Source organism: Schistocerca americana, chromosome 2, assembly GCF_021461395.2.
Source record: "Schistocerca americana isolate TAMUIC-IGC-003095 chromosome 2, iqSchAmer2.1, whole genome shotgun sequence".
Taxonomy (NCBI): domain Eukaryota; kingdom Metazoa; phylum Arthropoda; class Insecta; order Orthoptera; family Acrididae; genus Schistocerca; species Schistocerca americana.
Genome location: NC_060120.1, coordinates 932,700,448 through 932,710,027, shown reverse-complemented (window position 1 = coordinate 932,710,027; position 9,580 = coordinate 932,700,448).

Here is a 9,580-nt window from a genome sequence, read left to right as displayed (position 1 = left end):
TTTGTGAAGTGGTTGCCACTGGCTGGTGCTGTTGCAATCCGTATTTGAAGCGGAAGCTGCACGCTGTTTAACCCGTGGCTCTACGGCCATCAGTCGCAGTTACGATCGTACTGTCACGAGAACAGCCGAAGAGCCGCGAGCGCCATTCACAGGCGGAGGCGTTACATCATCTCCGTATTTTCGGGTAACGCCATACGTTTCAGTACTCTCTGCAACGTTGCTATTCCTGCTCTTGCAAGAGTCATATTCTAAGGATGACTTTAAGTGAAAGTCGGAACCGGTCGTCATAAATAAATATCATTGCGGTCTAGGATATAATTTTAACCAAATTGTAGGATCAGATAGCTGTTCTCCTATGGAAACGTTGTCTAAATTTATATCGTAATGGCTATGGACTGAGTCTCAACCATAAATTTAACTAAATCTTTTTCGATTTATTTTTATTCCCAAGCCACTCATGAAATTCGTCTCTAAAGATACGATCGATTACGTGCTTTGTATTCATTTTCCAGTCTACACTTAATTCCATGCATTTAATCAGAATTCTACCTTCAGCACGACGTTTGCCAATACGAAGAAGAAATGCAGTTAGCATAAGCTTTTTCCTGACTACAGTTAGTAGAAAGTTTTTCAAAACTACAGACAGCTTAGAGCGTAAGTGGGGGAGAAGAGATTTGGAGACTAGGTGCTGCTTATCAGATTATGTTCATCCGATATTGCGGACGAGCCCGTTATTAACATAGATTCTGTCTAATCCACTTTCTGACGTGCGGCTAACAAATGTACAGCAAGTTGCGATTTTAAATAGAACTAGATATCTTTCATTTACAAATCATTTGCCAAAGTATGTAGCTTTCGAGATGACATAGAATTAGGCGCTTGGTGTTCACAGAGTACCACACAATTAAAATCTCCAATCATTATCGTGTTTCCCCCAACGTTCATTAGCATTTCAGCAATCTCATTTCGATGAAAGTAACTTCAGTTCTGTCTTTCAATTGTCCCTGACGCCGCATGTAAGTTACTTCAGTTTAGGTCTTGTAGCTTGACTGTTATACCCCTGCCCTTTCTGAAACGACTTTGCGCTTTGGATGGGACACCCTCTTTGCATAAAAGTGCTAATACTCGTTCATTTGCCTACATAACTTGTTACGTTTGTTATGTTTTTGTTATAGTCTCTTGTTACACGGCAGCGTCTGTGTCGGATGTATAAAAATAGTCTGTCAAACACTGTAACTGTACCACAGAATTTATTCTACTTATATTTACTGTGACCAGTTAGTTAGTCTCCATAAAAATGTTCGCGGTTGCTCGATTTTTTCTCTGATCGGTACATGCTCGAATTCGTAGTGTACTAGTAAGGTGTAACAGTAGCTTTACTTTTCTAATTGTCCCAATTCCATGCCGACGTCCTCAGTTTGAGTAGGAACAATTATCGTTAGTACTCCATCTACTGCCTTCTCACCTGTCTGGGGTTTCTAGAGGATTTCTCTAGTGCGTATCCATTTTCGTTGTAATTCGTGAGTCTTTCCCTGCAATCTAACGCGGCGGGACGTTTTATTTGAATGCTCGACATCGTTATGGATGTCTGTACCTGAAGCCTGCTTTACGTAAAGTTGATTTAATTTTTATTTGTCCTGATTTGTGTTTTCGTCGTGGATATTTTTATAGCTACGGAAAACATCCGAAAATGGTATAGGTTTCTAATACCTCGAGAAGTTTGGCAACTACATCGGTTTCAGGTTTGTTACTACTGTTTCTGGTAGGGGTACTAGTCTCTTCCTGGAAGCCCTGTTGCTAATGTATTGGTGGATTGATCGCTTGACTGTGTGGTCCTCAGTAAGTTAAGATCGGCTGAATATTGCTTCATGATTATGTCCTCATCATTCACTGCAGTTACTTCCCTAGTTGACACGTATTATCTCTTTTAATTCACGTTTCCTTTGAAAGGGGCCGACAACCTTTGCGTGTAAGTCACTTGTAATCAAATTGGCTCTGGCTCTGAGCACTATAGGACTTAACTTCTATGGTCATCAGTCCCCTAGTACTTAGAACTACTTAAACCTAACTAACCTAAGGACTTCACACACACCCATGCCCAAGGCAGGATTCGAACCTGCGACCGTAGCGGTCGCGCGGTTCTAGGCTGCAGCGCCTAGAACCGCTCGGCCACCCTGGCCGGCTGTAATCAAATTGCTGTGGTTGTAAACTACTGTTGACGTGTTTAATCAAATTAAGAGAAAAAAATTACGGATAAATTATCAGCCACAATTAAGACAGGAACGCCAATGGCGACCACAGGGAATACAGGCGAACATAAATACCTCACTAGGAAGTCTATGTGGCACATACTAACACACAGCAACAAAAAGGTCCAAGGGTGGGGAAAACACAGAATACCATACTGCATACAAACTAAAAAAAAATAACATCGGCAACCCTCCATGAACAAATTCAGCTAAGATGTAATGTTCAAAATATGTGTGAATTCCTAAAGAACCAAACTGCTGAGGTCATCGGCCCCTAGATTTACACACTACTTAAACTAACTTATGCGAAGAACAACACACACATATCTTCTGGTAAACCTTGCGGGATGTAAGGTCGTGGTCCATGAAACTCTTCAGCTCCTAACGTTTCGTCCAGTGCTTCGCTGGACATCTTCAGAGGGTAGTTTCTCCTCCGGTGAGTCTTGCCGACTCAGCTGAAGAGTTTCATGGACCACGACCTTACATCCCGCAAGGTTTACCAGAAGATATGTCATCCGGTCGTGAAAGCCTTCATACTATGAACAACACACACACACACACACACACACCCGTGCCCGCGGGAGGAGTCGAACCTCCAACGGGAGCGGCCGCGCAGTCCGTGACATGGCGCCTCAGACCACGTGACCACTCGGCGCGGTAAAGATGGAATGTCTAATCTAACTTGTAATGTATGTTTAGGTAAGCCAAACAAGCACGTACTTTAAAACTTGGTATTCGGAGCAACTCTGAGCGCTGAAAAGTGACAGTACACATACTGCTTCGGCAGATCACCTCATAAAGGAAAACCACTACTCAAATAATATTGAATATGGCCTCACTATCCTCAGAAAAAGCAACAGCCTCTCCAGAGAACTTAAAATATAGTAGATCTACCTCATACAAAAAGAAATACTACAAGGAGAGAATACACTACACTACAAAACGCTTAATGAATTGCATGAAGACGATTCCTCAAATAAAGCAAAGTAAATCTAAAATCTTCATTTACCCAAAAAAACACCTGCTTTTCAACGTCATCCTTTCCCCCACTCCTTCTCTCTCTCTCTCTCTCTCTCTCTCTCTCACACACACACACACACACACACACACACACACACACACACACACACTGAGATGACAAAAGAAATGTAATAGAGCTATGAACATATACAGATGACGGTAGTACCGCGTACAGGAGGTATAAAATGGCAGTCCGTTGGCGGAGCTATCGTTTGTACTCAGATGATTCAAATGAAAAAGTTTCTTGACGTGATTGTGGCCGCTCGACGGAAACTGGCTTTGAGCGCGGAATGACACTTGTAGCTAGACCAATCGGACATTTCATTTCGGAAACTGTTAGGGAAATCACTATTCTGAAATTCGCATTGTTAATAGTACGCCGGCAACACCAAATTTCAGGCATTACCTCTCACCACGGACAACGCGATGGCCGACGGCTTTCACTTAACGACTGAGAGCAGCGACGTTTGGGCAGAGTTGTCTGTGCTAACAGACCAGCAACACTGCGTGAAATAACCGCAGAAATCAATGCGGGACGAGGGACGAAGCCGTGGACCCAAACTGTCGACAAGACAGTGTGCAAGCTCGATGTGGTTCCATAATAGTGTGGGCTGTGTTTACATTTAATGAACTGAGTCCTTCGGTCCAACTGAACCGATCATTCACTGGAAATGTTCCCCTACATGGAGACCATTTTCAGCCATTAGTGGATTTCATGTTCCCGAAGAACTATAGAATTCTTAAGGATTACAATGAGCAATGTCACCGGGCCTCAGTTCACGATTGGTTTGAACAACATTCTGGACAGTTCGAGCGAATGATTTAGCCACTTAGACTGCCCGACGTGAATCCCATCGAACATTTATGGGACGTAATCGAGAGGTCAGTTGGCGCGGAAAATCCTGCATTGGCATCACTTTCACAATTATGGACGGCTATAGAGGCAGTATGGTCCAATATTTCTGCAAGGCACTTCCGACTTTTTGAATTCATGCCCGTATGTAAATACGACCTGAGAGGCAAGACTTCACTTCGCACCCAGCTACCGTAAGATCCGCGTCAAAGGCCGGAGTACGCGCTGCCTCGGGTGAAGCCACAACCTGGCAGCTACTAAACGCATGTTTTTGAGTAATAACAGAAAGTGAACTCGCGAAACATTTCTTTCAGTTGGCTGGACAAGAATGTGGAGTTGCAGACTGTAAACTATGGTCAGTATGTCTTCCATCGCTTTCTGGCTGACCGCAAAAATAGTTTCCAGGCTCTCGTAAAATACGAACAATATTCCAATATTGCCTATTATTTATGATTTATTATTAACCCACCGCCCCACTGTATACGCATGGGAACCAAAACTAACGTAAATCTCCTGATCGAGCATCGAAAGCTGAGTGAATTGCTATGTTGTACTGACAAGTTACAGTGACCGACGGTGTGCGCCATCGCCTGCGATCTCGGCACACAATCCTCTCCTGTGCCAAGCTCTTCATCTCAGCATCTCAGAGTAGAACTTCCGTCCTACTTCCTTCTAGCTGATAGGTCATATCCTAAGGCAGGTGTTCTGGGCACACGTGCATTGTCAGAGATAGTGCCCAATGTGCAATGCAAGAGGTGACTGTTGGGAGGGCAGAAGTAGATATGGTTCTTTGTCAGGAGACACTCTCCCAGTTCTCTTCTTGCCAGTTTTCCTCGAAAGAAAGGCGGTGACCTGTTATCACCGGTAGCCACGAAGAAGAAAGATTCAGAAATAGTTATTTATTTTCACACGTTACAGCCGAGATCATGACTCGCTGTTGAAGTCCGCTGCCGGTGCCAGCGGAGAATTCGCGTTGTAATCGGACTAATACCCGCACGCCCGTTCCTCGCCGGCTGCTGCTATGGAAATTCGCCCCCCGCAGTAGCGCTGGCGGTGGCCGTACGGCGATGCCGCGGCAGCGAGTGAAGGCTGCGTCTGTGATGGACTTACACTATGTGATCAAAAGTATCCGGACACCTTGTTGAAAATGACTTACAAGTTCGTGGCGCCCTCCATCGGTAATGCTGGAATTCAATATGGTGTTGGCCCACCCTTAGCCTAGATGACACATTCCAATCCCGCAGGCATTCCTTCAATCAGGTGCTGGAAACTTTCTTTGGGAATGACATCCCAGTCTTCACGGAGTGTTGCACTGAGGAGAGGTATCGACGTCTGTTGGTGAGGCCTAGCACGAAGTTTTCCTTCCAGACCCTCCCAAAGGTGTTCTATAGGATTGAGATCAGGACTCTGTACACGCCATTCCATTACAGGGATGCTATTGTCGTGTAACCACACCGCCGCAGGCCGTGCGTTATGAACAGGTGCTCGATCGTGTTGAAAGGTGCAATCGCTATCCCCAAATTGCTCTTGAACAGTGGGAAGCAAGACGGTGCTAAAAACATCAATGTAGAACAACAAGGGGTGCAAGCCCCCTCCATAAAAAACACGACCACACCATAACACTACCGCTTCCGAATTTTACAGTTGGCACTACACACGCTGGCAGATGACGTTCATCGGGCATTCGCCATACCCACACCCTACCATCGAATCGCCACATTGTTTACAGTGGTTAGTCACTCCACGCAACGTTTTTCCAGTGTTCAGTCGTCCAATGTTTACGCTCCTTACACCTTATCATTTAGCTACAAAATAGCAGGTCAGCAACTGGAAGCAGTTAATACCATAAATTATCTGGGAGTACGCATTAGGAGTGATTTAAAATGGAATGATCATATAATGTTGATCGTCGGTAAAGCAGATGCCAGACTGAGATTCATTGGAAGAATCCTAAGGAAATGCAATCCGAAAACAAAGGAAGTAGGTTACAGTACGCTTGTTCGCCCACTGCTTGAATACTGCTCAGCAGTGTGGGATCCGTACCAGATAGGGTTGATAGAAGATATAGAGAATATCCAACGGAGAGCAGCGCGCTTCGTTACAGGATCATTTAGTAATCGCGAAAGCGTTACGGAGATGATAGATAAACTCCAGTGGAAGACTCTGCAGGAGAGACGCTCAGTAGCTCGGTACGGGCTTTTGTCAAAGTTTCGAGAACATACCTTCACCGAAGAGTCAAGCAGTATATTGCTCCCTCCTACGTATATCTCGCGAAGAGACCATGAGGATAAAATCAGAGAGATTAGAGCCCACACAGAGGCATACCGACAATCCTTCTTTCCACGAACATTACGAGACTGGAATAGAAGGGAGAACCGATAGAGGTACTCAAGGTACCCTCCGCCAGACACCGTCAGGTGGCTTGCGGAGTATGGATGTAGATGTAGATGTAGAAACGAGGCGTCGTTTGGCATTGACCGGCGTGATGTGTGGCTTATGATCAGCCGCTCGACTATGAAATCCAGGTTTTCTCACCTCCCGCCTAACTTTTATAGTACTTGCAGTGGATCCTGATGAAGTTCGCAATTCCTGTGTGATGGTCTGGATATATGTCTCCCTATTACACATTACAACTCTCTTCAACTGTCGGCGGTCTCTGTCAGTCAACAGACGAGGTCAGCCTGTACGTTTTTGTGCTGTACGTGTCCCTTCACGTTTCCACTTCACTATTACATCGGAAACAGTGGACTTACGGATGTTTAGGAGTGCGGAAATCTGGCGTGCAACGTATGACACAAGTGACACCCAATCAAAGGACCACGTTCGAAGTCCGTGAGTTCCACGGAGCGCCCCATTCTGGCCTCCCACGATGTCTAATGAATACTGAAGTCACTGATATGGAGTATCTCGCAGTAGGTGGCCGCGCAATGCACCTAATATCAAAAGCGTTTGTTTTTTGAGGGTATCCTTATACTTTTGATCGCCGTGTATAAATGACGATTTGGGTGGTGCTCTGTTCCCGTTCTTTCACCGCCATTCACCCTTATCTACTGAACCGCTATGATGATTGCTGTGTAGCAATGTAATACGACCATCTTCTCCTGTCATTCAGGTAGGCCTTGGTCAGTCCACCAAAGTATCAGGAACGCTGGTATCCTGACCCGGGACGATAGGGAAGACCCCCGAGTCAAACATCTGCGACAGCGGCAGATTATGGTGTTGAACTCTGTGACTGGTGATTATGGCGAGGTAGACATCTCTCTCAGCAGCGGCTGTCTTTGTTCCGTACCGTGCAGGTAATCTACAACAGACTTGTGCCGTATGTCACTTTACTGTAATCAGGGAATCGAGTGCGGACATTATTTACGCCATCGATTCGTTTGACCGACTGCCTTACGAGTTAAAATGCGGGGGGTTTATGGAGCAAAGTAGTAGCTAATGTTTACTCGGCGTCACTTATCACAGCATGGGTCTCGTTTCAAGGTATCTGCGGTTCCTACTCCGCGGAGCTTGCTTGACTAGCTTTTTTTACTATAGCATAGGACTGGCTCATAAAAGCCCTTGCCACACGGTGTAGCATTATTAATGGCGTTTCTTTCATCGCATAACGAATGTAACGTGATCATGTCCATCTGCTCTGCCCCACTACATTTCCGCTGAGATCCGCTGTCTGGTACACCAGACACATTGATCGAAATGGTTCAAATGGAAGCACTATGGGACTTAACACCTACGTTCATCAGTCGGTTAGACTTAGAACTAAAGCAAAAGGCTATCTACAAACTTTACAGACATCAAACTGCAGTTATGCAAGCCGAAGAACAAAAAAAGGAGGCAATAACTGCCAAGTAAATGAAGCAGGGTTGTAGACCTGTCCGTGTTATTAAATCTGTGCATAGACCAAGCAGTAAAGGATACCAAAGAGAAATTTGGAAAAAGGGATTAAAACTGATAGAGAAGAAATCAAATTTCTTAAGTTTGCCCATGACATTGTAAATGTATCACAGGCGACAAAGACCTTGGAAGATCCTTTGAAAAGAACAGATAGTTAAAGTTGAACATCAGCAAATGTACCCTGAGATTTCAAAAGTCATGGGTTGCCGATACACACACACACACACAATCGCGCGCGCGCGCAGTGCATGTATATCGGTGAGCGTGCTCTGTGCGTGTAGAATGGAGAAGGCGCGCGATCTATCTGAGTTTTATCGAGGGTAGATAATGATGGCCTGTAGGCTCTGCACGAGAATTTCGCAAACTGCACGACTTGTCGGGTGCTCAAGAAGTGCTGTGGTGAGTCTCCTCAGGACGTGAAGAGACCAAGTTGAAGCTACGTCTACACGTCGTGGGGTTGTGCGGCCACCTCCCAGTACAGACGTCAGACGTCGTAAGCTAGGCAGACTGGTGAAACAGGAAAGGCGGCGAACTGTGGAGGAACTAACATCAGACTTTAATACTGGGTATATTACAAGTGTGTCTCAACACACAGCGCACCGAACTCTCCTAACAATCGGGTCCGCAGCCGGTGTCAACACCACGACATCGGCAACAACGACTGAAATTGGCACGTGACGTTGGCACAGTGGCAGAGCGTTGCATGTCTGATGAATCCCGATACCTTCTTCATCATACCGATGGGAGAGAGCGAATCCATCGCCTTCCAGAAGAACAGCTCCTTGACATCTGTACTGCGGGACCTAGGCAAGCTGGCGACGGCTCCATTACGCTCTGGGAACATTCACTTGGGCATCCCTGGGTCCAGTGGAGCTTGTACAGGGCACCATGACGGCCAAGGAGTATCAGACACTGGTTGCAGATCACGTAAACCTCTTCATGACAATCATATTTCCCGACCGCAGTGGCATTTTTCAGCAAGATAATGGGCCATCCCAAAAGTCCACTGAGCACTATGAGACATAACATCTGAGGTCATCAGTCCCCTAGAATTCAGAACTACTTAAACCTAACTAACCTAAGGACAGCACACACATCCATTCCCGAGGCAGGATTCGAACCTGCGACCGTAAGGGTCGCGCGGTTCCAGACTGAAGCGCCTAGAACTGCTCGGCCACACCGGCCGGCTGATCTGAAATCGATCGAATTCATCTGCGATGTGCTTGAGCGTGGCGCCAGACGTCAGCGCCACCCTCCCAGGAATTTGCGGGAATTAGGTGACTTGCGTGTGCAGATGTAGTGCCAACTCTCTCCAGCGACCGACCAAGGCTTCATTGCTTGCATGCATCGACGCGTCGCAGCTGTTATCCGTGCCTAAGGTGAACATACCGACTATTTGGTAGTTAGTCATAATATTCTGGGTGATCGGTGCACAGACGGCCGTAGTATCGCGTAGACAAAGTATAAAAGGGCAGCACATTGGTGGAGCTGTCATTTGTACTCGTATGTTTCGTGTGAAAGGTTTGCGACTTGATTATGACTGCACAAGCGGAATTAACAGACT